This window comes from Pelodiscus sinensis, chromosome 17 (assembly GCF_052426305.1).
Source record: "Pelodiscus sinensis isolate ZL-2025 chromosome 17, ASM5242630v1, whole genome shotgun sequence".
NCBI lineage: Eukaryota > Metazoa > Chordata > Testudines > Trionychidae > Pelodiscus > Pelodiscus sinensis.
Window position 1 is genome coordinate 329,045 of NC_143068.1, and position 21,652 is coordinate 350,696.

At 46.4% G+C, this 21,652-nt stretch overlaps 1 protein-coding gene across 1 annotated transcript in view; it reads right to left on the reverse strand.

The window, feature by feature from the left end:
- ASIP (agouti signaling protein) overlaps positions 1 to 6,451 on the reverse strand; it is a 121,386-nt gene extending 114,935 nt beyond the window's left edge. The window contains exon 1 of the mRNA XM_075901530.2: positions 5,873 to 6,451. The gene's annotated coding sequence lies outside the window, so the exon portion shown is untranslated. The remainder of the gene's footprint in view (positions 1 to 5,872) is intronic.
- Between the last annotated feature and the right edge of the window lie 15,201 nt (positions 6,452 to 21,652).

Sequence of the window (21,652 nt, forward strand, 5' to 3'; positions counted from 1 at the left end):
ACATTCATGACACAAATATTCACATGTAACATGTTTCTATAATTATTGTTCGGAGTCAGAAGTGGAAAATGAATCAAAAGGTTCAGAATTAGTTTCTGTTGACGTGCAAAACTTTTCCTGTTTATCCCCAGCAACACAGACTGTATCTATAAAGTTGAAACTCTCATCACTGGGGAAAGACACATTTTTCTATTAAAAAGAGGAACACATGAGTGGAATTTTCATCCTGTTTCCCAAGCTGGTGCATCTTTCTGGTTCAGATCACTTGCTTTCAGTGCAAGACGTATCAGGATTCCCCTTCCTTTCTCTCAACACTTTCATTTTTACAAAACACACATTTTTCATATGATACAGTTTGCAGCCACCAAACAAGTCCTCTCCTCATTGTGATCAGTGTCATGCTGACTTCAACTGAGATTAATCTGGGTTTGCACTTAACAGAATTCTAGCATGGTTTCCCAAACTGGGTCCAGCAAGAATTTGTTTTGTGAAGTGCGCTAATGTTATAGATCGGGGCAGAGAACCTTTTTTTGGGTTGGGTTAGCCTATAACCCCCAGAAAAATCAGAAAAATAAACTTGAAGAGAAAGACACTCCCCATATCCCACTTGTGCGCCAGAGCTTGGGGGGGGGGGGGGGGCAGTGGAGAGTGGACCAGTATGGGCTCTCCAATTCTGGGGGGAGCCCTGAACCTCCAGGGTCAGATCCAGGCAAGCCAGGAGCCTCATCCGGCCCCCAGGCCTTATATTCCCCACCCCTGTTGTAGATGATATTGCTACACTAAGCAACATTTTGTAACCCAGCTCATCTCCATAAAATCCTTGTCTGTAGATGGCTACAATTCTGTTAGTTGCAATGACATTTGTCAGAGAGGGTCTGATTTCTGATCTGAGTGTGGACTGATCTCAATGCAATGTGTAACTTAACAGTTTAAAACCCAGATGCTGCAAATATTTATGCACGTTGCTTGGTTGGACTATTCGGAGTGCACAACACTAAGCATGTGTAGAAGGCTTTTCAGGGTCAGAAACTGTGTTAATGTCATTTTGATTTCGAGGCTAACTCCTGCACCTAGATCTGTGCAGACACATCTCTGCAACAATGCAAAACCGTCTTCAGTGGGGCTTCACCTGAAAGGAGCCTGTTACAGGATCAGGACCAATATACTTGTATTTCATCCATCATTCATGAATTAAGCCTCACAACACCCTGTGAGGTGGAGAGGGTAAATATTTCACCCATTTTACTCATGCGATTGAATTGATATGCCTGAGGACGACTCAGTGAAATTTGATATTAACCTCTTCCTTTTCACTGCCACCTTTTGGAATATTCCTTAAGGATGGATCTTGTGCCCAGAGGACGCCGGCAGCTTTCAATAAGCTGTGATGAAATTTACCTTGCTCACAAACAGAAGTTGGGCCAATAGATAATACTTTCTCACCCATCTTGTCTCTCTAATATCCTTGATCGACATAGCAACAACAGCAGCGAATTTCAAGTTATTTAGGGCAGTGTTTCTCAAACTGTGCTCCACGGAGCCCCAGGGCTCCACGAGACATCTCCAGGGGCTCCACGAGGTTGACAAACTGGAAACGTCGATAGGCACAACACATACAATCAGTGGACCACTGGGGCTCCGCATACATTTTTACGTATGTAAAGGGCTCCAGAGCCCAGAAAGTTGGAGCACTGCTGATATAGGGCATCAGACTCTTCCAGAGAAAGGGATTTCACAAGAGATTCTGTTTCTAAAAACACTAGCGTACCTATAAGAGGCAGAGTATGAAGTACAAATCAATGGTGGTTATATGTTAGTTTCTCAGGTGCGGCAGGGCCATTTGTTGTTTTTAAAGTTATACCAGAGATTAATGCCATGAATTACCAGGCACACTCAGATAAGGTTCATAACTTTTGTCTGATAAAAGGATCTCTTTGAATTAGATATGTGTTCAAGCTATCTGCTTAGATGAATCTCACTTGAACTGAGATTTATGTAATTGTTACACATCAAAGCTAAAATAGTTTTGTGTATTAGCGTAAAAGAAACAACCTACATCTCAGAAGCTCTAAGTTACGAACAGTTTCAAAGTATTGGATCCTTTTCATCCTATAAGCAGAAACAGCCCCAAAGGAAAGATAAAGTTGTTTTAAAACGTTTGAAATATAGAAGGGGCACTGTTAACATTGTTTAGTGTCTTCATAGTCAGTTCTCTGTTGTGTTATTATTCAGAGTACACTAAGCCCAAATTTTTCATTTCATATCCAGAGTTTGTTATTCTTATGCAAAGTTATTCCAGTCTATGCTGAAATGCTCTTTCCAAGTTGCATGATATAACATGTGTTAAGTTCTAAATTGGTATAAGCAATTCTCATCTGAGCATAAGGAAAAAAGAGTGTCAACATTTCACTCAATTTAGAGTTTGGAATTGTTTTCGTAGGGTGCTATCCCTACATTTTCAATACAAAATTAAATCCCGAAAATGATACAACATTTGGAGTGAGTATATCAAAATGCAACTGCTAGCATTAATGCCACACAAAATGTCAAAGGGAAATAAGAATGAAAACTATATAAGAACATATATTATAATGCTCACATTTAAGAATTATAGAACTGGCAAAAATGTATTTGAGAAATGCACGCAATTTTTCAACTTTTACACCAAAGAACAAAAATGTGTAGTTCATTGAAGTAATTATGGATTCTGTGTCCTTACCATGAAGAATAGTGAAATATGAAACTGCCCTGGTCTGGAGTATCATAAAGTAGGAACAGAAATGATATCTTGTTCAGTGGATTAAATATTATGCAATCATGTCTGAAGTTTATTTTACGTTTGTAAAATACAATTAGTCAAAGCTCTTATGTGAAATATGAAGGAAAGAAAAGAAAAAAATATTCACCCAAAGATATATGAACAGATCTCTTAATAGATTGTATCTGAGTTGGGAAAGCCCCCAAAAAGTGCATTTTAAAGTCTGTTTGAAATATTTTGTTATGTTTTTAATTAGGTTAATTTTTATGATTAAAGGCTTTTGAAACGATAGCTGTTGTTAGAGCTCCATTTCACTAGCTCAAGCCTTTCCTTAATTCTGAAGAATTCTTATTTACTGTCAGGCAATCTTTGTCAGCATGTAAAACAGAGTAAAAAAAAATATAAAGTTTGATGTAAACATAAATCCGAATATAAATGCCTTCTAATCATTTGTTTAAGTCAGTCTGAAGTCTTTAAGTGGTTTCATATACCCAGCATGTATTCTCAGGCTTTGCTTAATAGGTAAAAAAATATCAAATTGGTTTTTAGAATAATGTTCTGGAGCACTGTCTTGAATCACAAATTACCCTTAATACGAGACTCTATATAACTCAACATGAATATAATCAAGCGATGCCGGGCATGGATTAGACATTTAGGCATTGATTAGGAAGCAACTTGTAACGTGGCCCATATTTTTATCAGGTTTACACTTAAAAGACATGTAGCTCTGAGATATATTTTCACAGTGTGAAACCAGTGCAGTCATCAATGTGTTATTTTACTTGTGCTTCTCTCTGTATAGGGTGTGCGAGCACATGTCTGCATCCTGGAAAATGAAAGCAAGTCTCCCTACAAGCCACTCACGAGAGTCCTGTGGAGATGGAGATAGTGCTGGAAATAGCAGTGTTGGGGGTGCGTCTGCACTTTCCGACTTGAAGTGGTTTCATTATGTACAGGACTTACAGTCTGGTTCAGTGGCTCTCAGTTCCCCATTATGCAGATTATCTTTGCACCCCGCGATATGGATATACAGAAATAGAACTTTGCTAATCTGCTCTTTTATCATCTAAACTTGGCCGGTGTCTCTCCATTGCACGGTAAATGGTTATTAGCCGAGTGCTTTAAGGAAGTCTCACTTCTAAGACGCTAATTATTTTTCATAAAATATGTGACCTTACATTTATTAGTCCTTCATAAAATATTATCAGGAATGTGTATCAAAGCAACAATCCAGTGTTCATTTAAGGACAGGTTAGAATTTTTTAAAATGCGTCTATGATCCCATTTTCTCCTCTATTTTATGCTAGAGGCAACTTTAAAGAAGTGTGTGGTTTGTTCCTATACCTAAATTTCACTTTCATATTTGTTAGTCGTGTTATTAGGCGTGTTTATTCCATGACTAAGATGATTTTTATTTTCATTCATGTCTACACATATTAAAAAAACAGGCCTTTGGGGCCCACTTTCCATATGGGAAAAGTTTCTGCTTCTTTGAACAATGAAGAAATATTGATAGCAATATTAATAATTGTATATGCAAACAGTATACATTGCGCTTTATTTTCAAAACACTTTTCCAGCTTTTTCTCACAAGCTGTCACAACACTGCTATGACCAGAGTTACCAACAGTCCCGTGTGACAAGGGACGTCCCTTGTTGCCTTGTCTCTGTACAATTGATCGGGTTGCTGCAAGAAATGCAGCAAGAAATGCAGCAAGAAATGCAGCAAGAAATGCTCCTGGGAAATGCAGGTGAATACGGCTTATTCTTATTTACTATTATCATCATCAATAATAACCTCAAGCAGAGGGGTACTAAGAAAACAGCCTCTTATTTTTGAAATACAGTGTTGGCAAACCTATCTGTGATTAAGGTCGTTATTGTGAAATGCTTAAACAACTTCTAAAAAGAATCACAATCAAGGCTAATTTTTTTCATCCAATTTGTTTAATTAAAAATATTCCCGCAGGTGCTTTTTTAATGCAGAAAAAAGCTCTGCATGTGTTTGGTTAATTAAAAACCAAACACACAATACTCCCCCGCTCCACATGCACTAATCAAGCTAAAGAAAAAAGTGTAAAAGAGATTATCTTTTAAAAATGCAAATAGATTAAAAAGACAATGAAAAGGAGCAAGCATTTCAATTAAAGTTAAAACATGCCGAGGCTTAGTAATGATCCTGTATTCTTTTTACTCCCATTTCAATCCACTGCAGTTCTATATATGTTCCTATCATTTTAATAGTAAAAGAGGTATTTTAACATGTCTGTGAATTGTGTTGTGTTCTAATTTCTTGTATAGACACTTAAACATAAAAGCATGGTGTATTATTTTCAAAAACAATGTCCAGTAAAGATATTCCTTACAAAGAAAGAAATTAACTATGTTCCAAATGCTCAAACGCTTTTGTGTGTATGCACAAACAAGATATATTTCTACTGATCTTATACTCTAAAACCACTACTGTATTGTAAAAATAGAATTTCTTTCACCAAATTGTAAAGAAACAAAAATAATTCTTCTTCATAGAAAATGATGGTCATTGATATTTTAAAAATCCCTCTTAAATTTTTTCAGCTTGAAGCCAAATGTAGTGGCATGATTTCTTGAATATATAAAGACATTTTACTTGCCATATTAGTCTAATACATTTTTGTCCGTGTCTTTTCATTTCTAAAAACCATAGCAATCTGCAACAAAACAAATGCTACTTTTAAACCATTATTAATTATACATAATCTCAGCAATGACAGCTCAAATTATTAGTTAGCAAAGCTTATCTTGCTATTATCTGTACTGTTCCTTTCACTATGCTACTTAAACTAGTCTCCTATATATCTCACATATCAGGACTAACTATTTTCAATTAAATAGTTAGACAATTAGACAACCATTTCCAACTTATTTTATTTTCCTTTCCAATTGCAAATGTAAAAAGTAAAACAAATACACAGTCACTTATAACATTCAGAGAGCACAACATACTCTACAAGCTGTAATCTTACCAAGGGATATGGAAGGAAGGACATAGAGTTATCAAAGCAGGATGCGGACAGAGAAAGGAATGCTTAATAGTGGGGTAAGAGTATAGTTGACAAGCTCTGTTCCTACCTGAAAAGAAAGCGGCTCTATTTATCCTATCTTGAAAAACCTCAGATTCTTGCTTGTGCAGCAGGATTTGCTTTACAACTTCTTACAGAGAAAAGTTGACAGAGCAATCTGGCACTACCGTCCAATTAAAGAAAGAATCAAACTTAATGTAGCGATGCAATGGCAAAGAAACACGGCCAGCACCTTGAATGCATCAGATCTCTCTCCACCCCCAACCAGAAATCCATCACTCCTATCCCCAAATCCAAATGCATTAGAGAAAGAAAAATGCCAGCCTCAGATCACACAAAAAGTTCTCTCTTCTCAAGATGCAAACTCCTTATAGTCACAGACTAAAGCATAGTTTAGTATCTCTTTCCTGGTTCTAATTTGCAGTGAAATTCACCAGCCCTGTCGATTAATTTCTGGTCCCTTGGAAATGAAGGTACAGTTTCTCTCACTGTATCGGGGGAGCAGACATCCTGTTTTCAAAGGGACAGACCCATAATTAAACCCTCCTGCAGGTGTCCTTTTTCTTTAAAATGGGCAAATTGTCCTGTATTGTCTGTCTTCTCTCATTCATAGAACACACAATCCTAGGGCTGCAAGAGACCTCAGGAGTCGAGTCCAGCCCCCTGCCCAACGCAGGACCAACCCAACTCAATCATCCTATCCGGGGCTTTGTCAAGTTGGGACTTCAAAACTTCTAGGGGTGGAAATTCCACCTCCCCACCACCCAGGGAACCCATCCCAGTGCTTCCTCACCTGACTAGGGAAATAGTTTTTCTAATATCCAACCTGGACCTCCCCCACTGCCACTTGAGCCCATTGCTCCTTGTTCTGCCATCTGCCCCCACTGTGAACAGCCTCTCGCCAGCCTTTTTGCAACCCCCCTGCAGGCAGTTGAAGGCTGCTGTCAAATCCCCCCTCACTCTTCTCTGCTGCAGACTGAACAAGCCCCAATCCCTCATCCTCGCTATGCAGGTCTTGTGCTCCAGCCCCCTCTTCATTTTGGTTACCCTCCGCTGGACCCTCTGCAATGCGTCCACATCTCTTCTGGGGGGGGGGGGGGCAGAACTGGACTCAATACTCCAGATGTGGCCTCACCAGTGCTGGGGGGTCCTGCTGCTGGGCGAACCCTTGTTTGGCAGCCACAAGGTTGGTGAGGGGCAGAGATGCAGCGCATGTGGCTGTCTGCTCCCCCTGCAGTTTGTCAGCGCAGCCCCTGCTGCATCCTGGCTCTCAGGCAGCAGGCCCTGCCCACGATCAGTTTCCTGCCAGCACTGCTTTTGCGCTGAGAGTTGTGGAGGTTGGTGTGTGCGGGCAGGTGCCAGGTGGTGGCTGGTTACACGTTGTGATGACTCCCTCCCACACTTTGTGAGATTGGCTCCTGAATATGCATAATTCAAACACAAAATGCCGGATGTAACCTGTCCATTGCAATGGCACACTCTGCTGGATCGGTATAGCCTCTTTCTGTGCATGTATCATTTACATAAGAACATAAGAACGGCCACACTGGCTCAGGCCAAAGGTCCATCCAGCCCAGTATTCTGACTGCCAAGAGTGGCCAATGCCAGGTACCCCAGAGGGGGTGGACCAAAGACAATGATCAAGAAATTTGTCTCCTGCCATCCTTCTCCAGCCTTTGACAAGCTGAGGCCAGGGCACCACTCCTTAACCCTTGGCTAATAGCCTTTTATGGACCTAACCTCCATGAATTCATCTAGCTCTTTTTAAAACTCTGTTATAGTCCTAGCCTTCACAGCCTCCTCTGGCAAGGAGTTCCACAGGTTGACTGTGCGCTGTGTGAAGAAGAACTTTCTTTTATTAATTTTAAACCTGCTACCCATTAATTTCATTTGGTGTCCTCTAGTTCTTACATTATGGGAACAAGTAAATTACTTTTCTTTATTCACCCTTTCCACACCCCTCATGATTTTATAGACCTCTATCACATCCCCCCTCAGTCTCCTCTTTTCTAACTGAAAAGTCCCAGTTTCTTTAGCCTCTCCTCATATGGGAGCTGTTTCAAATCCCTAATCATTTTGGTTGCCCTTTTCTGAACCTTTCCTAATGGCAAAATATCTTTTTTGAGGTGAAGAGACCGCATCTGTACACAGTATTCAAGATGTAGGCATACTCTAGTTTTATATAGGGGCAGTAAGATATTCTTCGTCTTATTTTCTATCCCTTTTTAAATAATTCGTAGCATCCTGTTTGCTTTTTTGACTGCCGCTGCACACTGCGTTTTCAGACAACTATCCATGATAACTCCAAGATCTCTATCCTGATTAGTTGTAGCTAAATTAGCCCCCATGATATTGTATGTATAGTTGAGGTTATTTTTTCCAATGTGCATTACTTATAAAACATTTAATTTCATTTGCCATTTTGCTGCCCAATCATTCAGTTTGGTGAGATCTTTTTCGAAGTTCGTCACAGTCTACTTTGGTCTTGACTATCTTGAACAGTTTAGTATCATCTGCAGACTTTGCCACCTCACTGCTTTCCCCTTTCTCTAGATGGTTTATGAATAAGTTGAATAGGATTGGTCCTAGGACTGACCCTTGGGGAACACCACTAGTTACCCCTCTCCTAAATGTATTAACGAGAGCCATTACTGGTGCACAAGGCACCCTTAGACCGTGATCCCTTTCTGCCTGTGCTGTAGCTGGGGGACAGGAGGTGGCCGGGTTGTGTCGGTGGCCAGCAGCAGCCTGGAGGGGTTAGCAGCCGTTTGACGCTGTGTTGGCAGGAAGAGACCAGTTGCTTCCAGCCATGAGGGATGAAGGGGGGGAGAAGAGATGAGCTCTGCAGAGAGACAGGCAACATCATCCCTTTGTCCACCCTCCTACCCCGCAGCTGAAAGTAGTGTCCATCCCTCCCCTCCCTCCCAGGGCCAAAAGGCTGCTACTGGCCATGTTCTGGTGTGATAGGAGTCTGGGGGGAAGGGTATGTTCCCGCCTCTGGAAGACATGGCACCAGGAGAGGCCAGGTCTGTCCTGGGGGCCCAGCCAGGCACAAAGGGGGCAGGGTGCCAGGCAGGGAGGGTTGGGAACGCCTCCCCCTGTGTGAGAGAGCTGAGCAGAGAGGTGTGGGTGTCACCGTTCACTGCGTGTGCGTGTGTGTAAGGGAGGGCTTTGTGTGTCACTCCTCCCTGTGTGAAACCTACAGCCTTAAGACTAGAAGAGTAACTCAAACAATCCAGGCTTATCTGCCCTACCACCCGCCAGCTTTTTGTTTTATGGCACAATTATTCCTGCTGCCTTTGGGCCTGGCCTGCCGATGTTGCACCTCTGAGTAACTTGTGTTTCCAGGATGGGGCCTTTTAGTCTAGGTCAGGATCCTGACGTCTGTGCAAGAGGGGAACCTCCCTCTGTGTGTGACAAATGTGGCAAATCCCCCATTGCATAGAGCCAGCAGAGCTAGTCCCTATGGGTATGTCTACACTGCCACCCTAGTTCAAACTAGGGTGGCTAATGTAGGCATTCGAAGTTGCAAATGAAGCCCGGGATTTAAATATCCCGGGCTTCATTTGCATCTTGCCGGGCGCCGCCATTTTTAAATCCCCTTTAGAGCAGACTCCGTGCCCGCGGCTACATGCGGCACAGAGTAGGTAGTTCGAATTAGGCTTTCTAATTCGAACTACCGTTACTCCTCGTGGAATGAGGTGTACCGGTAGTTCGAATTAGAGAGCCTAATTCAAACTACCTACTCTGTGCCACGTATAGACGCGGGCACAGAGTCCGCACTAAGGGGGATTTAAAAATGATGGTGCCCGGCAAGATGCAAATGAAGCCTGGGATATTTAAATCCCGGGCTTCATTTGCAACTTCGAATGCCTACATTAGCCACCCTAGTTCGAACTAGGGTGGCAGTGTAGACATACCCTACCTACCTCTCCTCACAGCCCTGGGACATAAGAACCTAAGAGCAGCCAGACTGGGTCAGACCAAAAGTCCATCTTGCCCAGTGTCCTGTCTGCCGACAGTGGCCAATGCCAGATGCCCCAAAGGGAGTGAACCGAACAGGGAATCATCACGTGATCCCTTCCTTTCGCCCATTCCCAGCTTCTGACAAACAGAGGCTAGGGACACCCTCCCTGCCCAGCCTGGCGAATAGACATTGATGGACCTAACCTCCAGGAATCCATCTAGTTCTTTTTTGAACTAGACAGGAGGTGGAGCCAGGCAGTGGAGAGGGAGATTGCTCCTGCTGGACAAGTTAGAGCAGGCCCCAGGTGGCTCTAATGTTGGCTGGGGTAGAGAATCTAAGATATTATTGGTACTCCACTTCAAGCCTTTGTCTACACTTCAGGGTTTTTGCACAAGAAGCTTTTTTCGGAAGAGATCTTCCACAAAAACTTCTTGTGCAAAAGTGCGTCCACACCTCAAAGCACATTGCAATAGCGATGTGCTTTTGCACAAGAGAGTGTCCACACTGCATGGATTCTCTTGCGCAAGAAAGCTCTGATGGCCCCTAACAGAACGGCCATCAGAGCACCTGTGCTTTTTCCGATAGGCTCTTTTTGCGCAAGAAACCCCCGTGGAGTGTCCACACACACCTTTTTGCGCAAAAACTCTTACACAAAAAGGCATTATTCCTCGTAGAAAGAGGAATACCTACACCGCAAAAAGCCCTCTGTTCTGCCATTCTACTGTACATTTTCTTGCGTAAAAATGCGCTTGAGGTGTGGACGCTCAGTGGGTTTTTGCGCAAAACCCCTGTAGTGTAGACATAGCCCTACTGTGCAGGGAGAGGGGAGCCATCCTTCACTGGTCATTGTCCTAGGCTCAGCAAAGTGAGGTGAGCTCTTTTCCCACTTTCCCCTATGTCACGTTGCTGAATTGAAGGGAAGCAGCCAGATCGCTGCTGCACCCCTAGGTGGGGGTGTTGGCCCCAGAAATTGGTATGGGGGGAGCCATGTGGGGTATTGAATGGGAGCTTATTGTTTGTTAATCTTATGTACACTATTTATGTGAGTATATAATGTCTGTGTGTGTGGGTAGGAATCTGTAATCTGTGTGGAAGCTGAATATTTCTGTGAATGTGCTTAAGCATGGCTATGGACAGGCTGAGTAGCAAAGCCCTGTGGAACAATGGCTCTCAATAGGCTATGGACACACCCAAAGAATGGGATTTGTCACCTGAGGGCAGCCAGCAGGAAACATAGAGATTGGCCTCTGACCAGGTGACTTGCTGCATACAAGAAGAGGCCAGGAAGGGAATAAAAGAGGCCATGTGGTCGAGGCCATTTTGTTCTCAGCTCAGCACTTCATCCCAGAGGCAGCATTGCAGGGATTGAAGAGCCCGGAAGACCTGTGAACCCATCCTGACCTTAGGATGTGCAATAAGAACTTTTAAACCAGCAGCTGCAACATCTCTGCTAGAGCCTGCATCGAGAACTGGGAGATTCGGTGCATGTAACGTACTGTACTTTAATAACCTTACTCTCAGGCTTTTCTTTCTTGTGATAATAAACCTTTAGATATAGATTCTAAAGGATTGGCCCAGCGTGATTTGTGGGTAAGGTCCGGAGGGTAAATTGACCAGGGATCTGTGGCTGGTTTCTTGGAACCGGACAGAACTTGTTCGGGGTAGGTGGGATTGGGTGCTAGGACCCCCCACCTGTGTATAGGCCCGGGGCCATCTGGGGAACGGATATTGCTGGGGTGTCGGAGGGGTTTTGCTCGGGAGGCTTCAGGCAGGTTGCTGAAGTGCTCTGTGGGACTGGTTTGTGGCCTGTTTGGAGAGGTCGCCAGTCGGGGGCTGTAAGTAGCCCCGGATTTGAGCAATTCGCCCTGAGCGGACGCCCTTAGCTGTGCCCAGACACGGCCCGGTCCGTCACAGTGGCGTAGTCGGCAGGATCCACAGATCTTGGTCAATTGAGCTTTGGGATCAGGACCCCACGCTGTCTAAATTTGATTTTTGGTGCTGAGAGTTTGGTTGATTAAAGAGCCGCTGCGATGAACCCGGAATTATATGAGAGTCTGAGCAAAAGTGCTCTGAAGGATTTGTGCTTGGGGAGAGGCATTGCCTTTAGGAAAAGGGCCTCTAAACTAGATCTGGTAGTGCTGTTATTAACCAGAGATGTGGATGAAAAGGAGCAGAAGCAAGCCAAGGAGGCTGCTGAAAGAAGGCGGAAGGCAGATGAAGAAATTGCTAATAGAAAGCAGGAGATGGATCGGGAACTTGAGATGAGAAAAGCAGAACATGCAGAGAGAATGGCAGAGTATGCAGAGAGAAGGGCAGAGCATGCAAAGAAGATGGCCCTAGCCAGGGAGGAAAATGCTAGACTTGACCTCCAGCTTAAGAGACTAAAAGAACAAGAGAGACTGTATCCTCCTGAAGGTTCAATGTATAACTCTGTGGGTATGGGGTATGCTTATGGTATGGCAGACGTATTTTACCCAGCTGATGTGATGACCCAACCCCAAAGCATGTGTAAATGCAAACCTTTTGTGTTACCTGTAGCTAGCAGGGAGGTTTGGGAAGGGGGTGCATGTGGGTATGGAAAGTTTCCTGGAGCTGGTCAGTCTCCCTGTAACCAAGGGGAAAGTGTCTCTAAATGTGTACCTGTGGCAGATAGCTGTGTGTCTGTTCAGGGGGGCAGTGAGCCTGTGGGTGAGGGCCCATCTGATGCCTCAGAGGTGAGGCTGGAATCAGAACCGGGGCAGGAAGAGCCCAGAAGTCAGGGAAATGTTTCTCTGGGGCAGCCTGGAGTGGCTGGCCAGAGTGAAGTTTTAGTTGAGGAGTTGGTGGCTGGTGAGGTTTGTGGAATTGAACCTGCACAAGCTGAAATTGAGTTGTGTGAAGCACAGTGTGTGCAAGCTGGCAATTTGGCTGGTGGAAGTAGCAGTGGGGCAGTAAAGGAAGCTGTCTCAGTGGCTAGCTGTATGCCTGAGATTAGCCAGGGGTGTTGGGACAAGGGAGAAGCTGTCTCTGGTTGTCTGGCTGTGTGTGGGGAAGAGTTTCTTCCTTTGTCTGAGGAAGGTGCCCCACAGCCTGTGAAGGCTGAGAGCAGTGTTGTTGTCCCAGAGTTGGGTCTGGATATGGCTAAGGCCCAGGAAGGGGGTGGCCCAAGGTTTGTGTCTGCTGGGGAGAGGGATGAGGTGACTCAGATAGAGTCAGTCAGTGTTTTACCAGAACCCCAGAGACCAGACAGTGGTGACCCTGATATTGTTCCTGATGCTGCTGTGTTGCTGGCAGAGGGGGGAGCGACTCTGTGGGAGCAGGGAGACCCCTTAGCCCGGGCACAAGGAGAGAATGAGGGTGTGTTAACTCTGGTGCCTAATGATGGTGTGGACGTTTACAGCCATCTAGAGAGTTGCACAGGGAGTGAAGATGCCTCTGACCCTGTCTCTTGTGGGTCTGTCTGTGTCCCTGAGAGGGGATGGTTTGTGAATCCACCAGAGGGGCTGGAGATAACTCAGGGAGTTAGGGAATTGCAGGAGGAGTTGGTTGTGGGTCAGCAGGGCAAGGCTGCTGCAGAGCCAGGGAAGGGTGAACTGCTGCTTAAGGAAGCTCATAGAGAGGAGAGTCCTGGCAGTGCTTGTAGCAAGCAGTTTGCTGTGACTGAGGGAGGTGATGCCTGGCTTGGAGAAGGCATTCAGGAGAAAGCTCTGCCTGTAAAAGGCAGCAGCTTGGTGTGTGAGGCACTTGTTGCAGTGCCTGACAGACAGAATTTGTCTGTTAACAGTGACTCCACTGACTTGGGTTTAGGGAAACCCAGTGTGGATGGTGGTGGAGAAGTCTCAGAGGGACTGAGGGTTGTTCCAGATGAGGCAGGAACATCCAGAGAACTGGAGCAGGCTGCTAACCCAGTGACTGTGGGTGACCAGCTTGCTGGGAAGTCAGTGTGTGTGGGACAGGATTGTTCCCAGGTGAATGAGGAGAGTGGAAAGTTAGTGTCTCAGATTCAGGAGAAGGGCTGGGTAGCCAAGTATGCAGAGCAGAACAGCTGTGTGGTCACTCTCCCTAGGATGCAGGAGATGGCAGTTATGCTCCCATCTCTGGACACTGTGGACACTCATACTCAATCAGGGAGGTTGATATCTGGTTCCATGTGGAAACAGAGGTTAGAGAGGGACAGAGGAGAGACTTGGGAGTCTACAGCTCACTGCTGTTACCCCACTGAGTGGGGGAAGGGGGAGAATTCCAGGGCCATAGTGAGCCAGGGAGTCACACCCAGCCAGCCCTTTGTCTTGCTCAGGCCAGAGGCTTCAGGCCTGGAGCCCAGAGGACAAGGGGGAGGGGCAGGACTTGCTTTGGCCAAGAAGGTTTGCAGTTTAAACCTGAAGGGCCAAAACTGCAATGGTGTGGGGCCAGAGAAGGGGCCTGACGGAGAATTTCAGTATACACCTGGTATAGGATTGTTCTTGTTACTGATGTTAATTCTTGTAACCAATGTATTATTGTTGCAGAGAATTGTAAAGGTATACAGTGTGCATGAGCTTATAAAAATACCATGTAATCTGTCTGGAGATGTACCAAACGACAGACGGTATGTAAGGGGACATTGTGATGTTACTATTTCGTGGTTAACACTTGTAACTGGTCTTGGAACTTCTTACAGTACAAAAAGGGTTCCAGCCAGAAGGTCCTGTGTAAGAAGGGAAACTGAGGCACACCACCATTTTGTTGGGGGAGGCCTGTGATGCCCTCAGTGATGTTACTGGCATCACTTCCTGCATCAATTTTGCGTTGGGGGTGTCACGTTGCTGAATTGAAGGGAAGCAGCCAGATCGCTGCTGCACCCCTAGGTGGGGGTGTTGGCCCCAGAAATTGGTATGGGGGGAGCCATGTGGGGTATTGAATGGGAGCTTATTGTTTGTTAATCTTATGTACACTATTTATGTGAGTATATAATGTCTGTGTGTGTGGGTGGGAATCTGTAATCTGTGTGGAAGCTGAATATTTCTGTGAATGTGCTTAAGCATGGCTATGGACAGGCTGAGTAGCAAAGCCCTGTGGAACAATGGCTCTCAATAGGCTATGGACACACCCAAAGAATGGGATTTGTCACCTGAGGGCAGCCAGCAGGAAACATAGAGATTGGCCTCTGACCAGGTGACTTGCTGCATACAAGAAGAGGCCAGGAAGGGAATAAAAGAGGCCATGTGGTCGAGGCCATTTTGTTCTCAGCTCAGCACTTCATCCCAGAGGCAGCATTGCAGGGATTGAAGAGCCCGGAAGACCTGTGAACCCATCCTGACCTTAGGATGTGCAATAAGAACTTTTAAACCAGCAGCTGCAACATCTCTGCTAGAGCCTGCATCGAGAACTGGGAGATTCGGTGCATGTAACGTACTGTACTTTAATAACCTTACTCTCAGGCTTTTCTTTCTTGTGATAATAAACCTTTAGATATAGATTCTAAAGGATTGGCCCAGCGTGATTTGTGGGTAAGGTCCGGAGGGTAAATTGACCAGGGATCTGTGGCTGGTTTCTTGGAACCGGACAGAACTTGTTCGGGGTAGGTGGGATTGGGTGCTAGGACCCCCCACCTGTGTATAGGCCCGGGGCCATCTGGGGAACGGATATTGCTGGGGTGTCGGAGGGGTTTTGCTCGGGAGGCTTCAGGCAGGTTGCTGAAGTGCTCTGTGGGACTGGTTTGTGGCCTGTTTGGAGAGGTCGCCAGTCGGGGGCTGTAAGTAGCCCCGGATTTGAGCAATTCGCCCTGAGCGGACGCCCTTAGCTGTGCCCAGACACGGCCCGGTCCGTCACACCCCTAGGCTCCCAAAATGATCACAGCTACTTTCCCTCGCCTCCCTCCCTTGCAAAGCGACACGGGAGCAGGGAAGGGCCAGTCTCTGTTCAGCTCTGAGCAGTCCCTGCTCACACCAAAGGGTATGTCTACACTACAGTGCTAATTCGAACTAACGGATCCAGACTAAAAAACTAGTTCGAATTAGCGTTTTGCTAATTCGAACTAGCACGTCCGTTAGTTTGAATTAACTTTGTAGTGTAGACATACCCGAACCCACTCCTTGGGCGTCGGGGAAGTGGTGGGAGGTAGTTACGAAGGTGGCACCCCCAACCTCTCTGCCTTGCCATGCACCTGGCTCTGGCATCAGTTTAACACTCACAGGGCGTGGCACAAGGAGCTCATTTTCCACCATAATCAAATACGTGTGTTGTTCTTAAGATGGTCACCTCCAAGGCCGCCAGTTGGGGACCACTGTTCTGAAGGTACCGCAGAGAAGGGATTCCTATGGTTGGAGCTCAGCTCCTTGACACTGCGCAGGCCAGATGCCCCACACCATGTAGGTACCACGTCTGCATCTCTCTAGCCTTTTCCACGCTCTGCGTGGCCACGGCGATGCTGTTCGCCACAACTGCCGTGCTCTGCAGGCAGAGCTGCATTTCTCTCGCCTTCTGAGTCCCCGTGAACAGCTTCCGCCTCAGCGACTCAGCCATGAGTTTCTGCAAACATGTTGTTCTGAGGCTTCCTTCTTCTCCCCTCAGTTTGGCCTCAAGGCCAGATTAGGCTATAGCGGGCTCGGCGCCAAACATATTTAGGGATCCCTCTGGGGAATGAGGATAAAAGACGGGATCGGCACAGCCCTACTCTCTCGCACAGCACCCAGATGCACAGATTTGATGTACGGTATTTACAAGTTTAAGTTGCAGCTGGCTGTCATCAGGGTACCGGCAGTGGCAGCTCGAGGGCAAAAAGATGCACACAAGCGTACACAGCGTACGTTGTAAAAGGAAAATCACAAAATGAAGTGCAGCGGGCGAAGGCAGCTAACAAAAGCCAGAGCAGCCAAAACACCAGCCATGTGCAGCTCTCAATTAACAGGAGCGTCATGCTTTCTCACCCTTCCCATTTCTCCTGTGAACGACCCCGGCCCGAACTGCACTTTTGTATGAAATTGGGGCAGATTTAAACCATTTTACAATTAAAAAATATGAAAAACCTTCCATAAGTGTTATGTACAGTGTTAATATTCACACTGGCCTTGCTTGTCCTTCCCACCAGGCAGACAGGCATGGAGACCAGGGTGAAGGACAAGCTATGCCCCAAAAGACCAGGCCAACCCTCCAAATCAGATGAGACCCACATCCCTCCCCAGAATGACCCACAGGTCTTGACCAGACCTGCATTCCTCCCATACACAACTGGACCAGTCCTCTGTCAATCTGTCCCCTTCTCCTCTGTGCTGAGCTGCACCAGGCTGCGGTTTGACCAGGTGCAGCTCCCCACCAGGTCTGGAGCACAATTAGGACAGGGGAGCACAGAGACGCCTGAGGCTCAAGTATCCCACAGGGGTGCTGATTGGGGGATGGGACAGGTGGCACGGGGGGTACATCCAGTCTCCCACACTGGTGTTGGTGGGATGTTCAGTCTCCCCTAGGGGTGCTGATGGGGGTTAGGGTGCGAGGTACCTGGTGCAATGAGCACCAGCAGTTTGGGATATGTGTCCACTGGGTGCCGCTGCCATCTTCTGTCTAGCCTGGTCCCGGGTCCTCTGTGCTCTCGGCCTCTCAATTCAAATAATGGTGGGGCTGGGGCAGGCTCGGAGGATGAGGGAACTGCATGTGCTCCGCCTTCCCACATGCACTGCCCCAGGCATGGAAGGGGCCTGAGTGCTCAGGGACCAGGCAGGGCCCATGCTATCTGTGCATGAGTGCAAGGGGGGAGCCCAGCTGGCCACGTGATGGCCTGAAAATCTTGTGTCCCCCCATTTCTGCCAAGTGGTATGAGCTGCTGGGGAGAGGCAGGCTGCCAGACACACCTGCTGCCTCCCTCTTGCTGACTCTTTGCTCTCTGCCTTTAGCGGATGACTCCGCCACACACCTGGCCTAGGATTATGGGTCCCTTCCCGAGTGTGAGCCCAAAGCCACCGTGCCCTGGGGGCCATTGCAAACCCGGCCCTTCTGGCCAGCCTGTCAGCATACCCAGAGGCCCTGAGTGCGGATGGGGCAGGTGCAGTAGGAGTAGGAGGCAGAGAATGGTCTTATTCCACACAGCAAAGGGCTACGCTGCCAAGTTGCTCACCAGGATGGGTCCCCCAGAACTGCTGCAGGAATGGAACGGGCTGTCACGCTACAGTGGAGCCTGGGCATGTGGCTGTTCCCTGTAATGTGTGGAACAAAAATGGTGCGCTCTCTCCTGCAGACATACAGTGCAGGCAAAAAGACACAAGGTCCTGCAGTGGTGGCCAGCCACAGGGCAGCTGTGCCTCCGTGAAGAGCAGGACGGTTTGTGCCTTGACTGGGCCTGCAATGTGCACCGCTACCTCAGGCAAACTGCAAACCTGAATCCCATCCCTGTTCTGTGAGGGTGCTGTTGTATATTGGGTTGTAGCTCTAGATCTTTTGTTATGGTAACTGAGTAGGTCACTGGGGTCAGCCCAGCTAGTCTGGGCTTGTTCTGGTGAGTTCTGTGCTATGCAATAAAATGGACACTTGCACCTACTCCAGCTCTCTGCCTTTCCACTGATTTCTTCCTATTCTCTGAAACTCCCCACGACATAACAAGTGGCGACGAGGGTGGGATGCCTGTGCTGCCTCCAGCAACAAAAGAAGTAGAAGTCAATGTAAGAAAACAAACTCTTTCTGCTGTTCTGGAAGGTGGGGTAAGAACTGACGGCTGCCCTGTGCAAACTGAAACTAAGATCAAGGAGCCCAGAGACTGGAAAAGAAAAAAAAGGGGGGGAGTGCAGCAGCCAGGCTACACTTACAGGGCCACTGGGACCTTTTGAGGAGACTGTAGAGCAATGGCAGGTATATACTGAGCGCTTTGAACTTTTTGTTATTGCAAATGACATTAAAGAAGAGAAGAAGGTGCCAATATTTTGAAGTGTTGTAGGGGCTAAGACCTATTCTCTGCTACGCAGTTTGCTGCTCCCTGTTAAGCCAGAGACCAAATCTTACAGTGACACTGTGGGAATCCTGGGGTCACATTATGCTCCAAAACCACTGGTAATTGCAGAAAGGTTCCATAGCAGAGACCAAAAAGAAAGTGAAACCATTGTACAATTTGTAGCCAGTTTGAAAAAGCTTGCTGAACACTGTGAATTTAAGGAGATGTTAAATGATGCCATACGTGACAGGTTAGTGTGTGGCCTGCACAGTGAAGCTATACGGAGGCGTCTGTTAACAGAAGCTCAGCTCACCCTACAGAAGGCCATTGATATTGCGGTCTCCCTGGAACTGGCCACACAGGAGGCACAATACCTTAGTGCACCCCCTGGGGTGCATAAAATGTCCCAAGAACCTACTCACAAAACAGTGGGGAGCCAGGAATGTTACCGCTGTGGTAAGACAGGTCACCATGCCGCAGAATGCTGGTGTAAGAACCTAGTGTGTCGACAGTGTGGAAAAAAAGGACACATTGAGCGTGCCTGTAAACAAAAGAAAAAGAGGCCTGTGGCCTGGCGGAACAAAAAGGAAAATCTGCATCCCATCGAGCAGATGCCTGATGATCAAAGCGACACCTTGTCTGAAGAAGAAGTGCCCTGCTATGTTTTGTCTTTGAAAGGGGGCTCCCATGAATACTGGGTAACCCCATTGTTGGATGGCAAACTGGTACGCATGGAAGTGGACACTGGTGCAGCAGTTTCATTGGTCTCAGACTCGGTGTATAAGGAAAAGTTGAAGCATCTTCCACTTAAGGCAACAAAGATCATTCTGAAGACATATACAGGAGAAGCAGTACCCCTATTGGGCACTACTGATGTTAAGGTGGAACTAAATGGACGGACTGCAGAATTACCACTGTTTGTGGTGAAAGGCCATTACCCAGCCTTAATGGGGAGATCATGGCTTAGGAAGATCCCACTGGACTGGGCAGAAGTGCACCGAATGACTAAAGAAGAAACAGGTCTGACTGATATATTAAAGAGACATGCTGCTGTTTTTGGAGAGGATCTGGGAAGTATGAGGGGAATCACCGTGAAACTGAACATTAAACCTGGTAGCCAACCAAAATATCTGAAGGCCAGAACTGTGCCATATGCTATCAGATCAAAAGTTGAAGCAGACCTGGAGCGCCTAGTCAAAAATGGAGTCCTAATACCAGTTACCCATAGTCCATGGGCAACTCCAATAGTTCCAATATTGAAGAAAGATGGTTCTATTTGGATTTGTGGGGATTTTAAGGTCACTGTTAACCCTGTTTTATGTGCAGAGCAATACCCCTTCCTCGCATCGATGACATTTTTGCGGGCCTGGCTGGGGGACAAAGGTTCAGCAAGATTGATCTGAGTCAAGCATATTTACAGATGCAAGTTGAGGAGGAATCCTAAGAGCTGTTGACTATTGTGACTCATAAAGGGCTTTATCGTTACTGTCGCTTACCCTTTGGAATAACTTCTGCTCCAGCCTTGTTCCAGAGAGCTATGGACCAGATCTTGTGTGGCTTGCCAGGAGTTCAGTGCTAGCTTGACGACATCCTGGTCACAGGTGGGAATGAGGAGGATAACCTTAAGAACTTAGAGACTACCCTACAAAGACTGGAAGAGTATGGCCTACGAGTCCGTAAAGATAAGTGTGCATTCTTTCAGCCCTCTGTTGAATATTTGGGACACATCATTGATGCTACTGGTCTTCATAAGTCCCCTTCAAAAGTTAAGGCTATTGTGGAAGCTCCACCCCTCAAAATGTTAGTCAACTTCGCTCATTTCTAGGACTATTGAACTATTATGGAAGGTTTATTTCACAGCTAGCCACACTATTAAAACCACTTCACGAGCTCCTTGGCCAGAACAAGGTCTGAAAGTGGACTGACGCCTGTGATGTTGCATTTAACAAGGCTAAACGTGCATTGCTAAATGCAGAGGTCCTGACGCATTTTGATCCATCCTTACCTTTACAGTTGGCTTGTGATGCTTCCCCATATGGAGTGGGCGCGGTCTTGTCACATGTTATGCCCTCAGGAGAGGAGAAACCAATTGCTTTTGCTTCACGCACCTTAAGCACAGCTGAAACTAACTATGCACAAATTGAACGTGAAGCATTGGGAATCGTTTTTGGAATTCGGAAATTTCACCAGTACCTGTTTGGATGGAAGTTTACACTTCTCACTGACCATCAACCTCTGATGGCAATTTTTGGTCCACACTCAGGTATTCCACCAATGGCTGCTAGTTTATGCAACGATGGGCATTGTGGCTTTCAGGACACACATATGAGATCAGATATCGGAAAGCCACTCTACATGGCAATGCAGATGGTCTCTCTAGGCTGCCTTTGCCAGTCAAACATCAAGATAGTGGCCAGAAGGAAATCTTTTACTTTGAGCAGGTAGAGAACATGCCCATCACTGCTGCACAAGTTAAGAGAGCAACTCGTGTTGACCCAGTACTCTCCCAAGTAATAGAACTAGTGATGCGTGGAACATCTCTACGGAACTCTCAGGTCTCATCTGACCTTGTCCCTTACATGTCCAGGAGAATGGAGTTATCAACCCATTCGGGGTGCTTGTTGTGGGGAATGCGTGTCATTATTCCAAAAATACTGAGACAACAGATGTTAGAGCAACTGCATTCAGGTCACTGTGGAATGGTGCGCATGAAAGAAATTGCACGAAGCTATTTTTGGTGGCCTGGTTTGGACAGTGACATTGAAGAGAAGGCAAGAGCTTGTATTTCTTGCCAGGGTGTGAGGAATGCACCTCAATTGGCACCTCTGCACCCATGGGACTGGCCTGAAAAACCATGGCAACGTATTCATGTTGATTTTGCTGGCCCATTTGAAGTTAGCATGTTTTTGGTGGTGGTAGATGCTCATTCCAAATGGCCAGAAGTCTGTATAATGCCTTCCACTACTGCTGAGAGTACTATCCAAAAA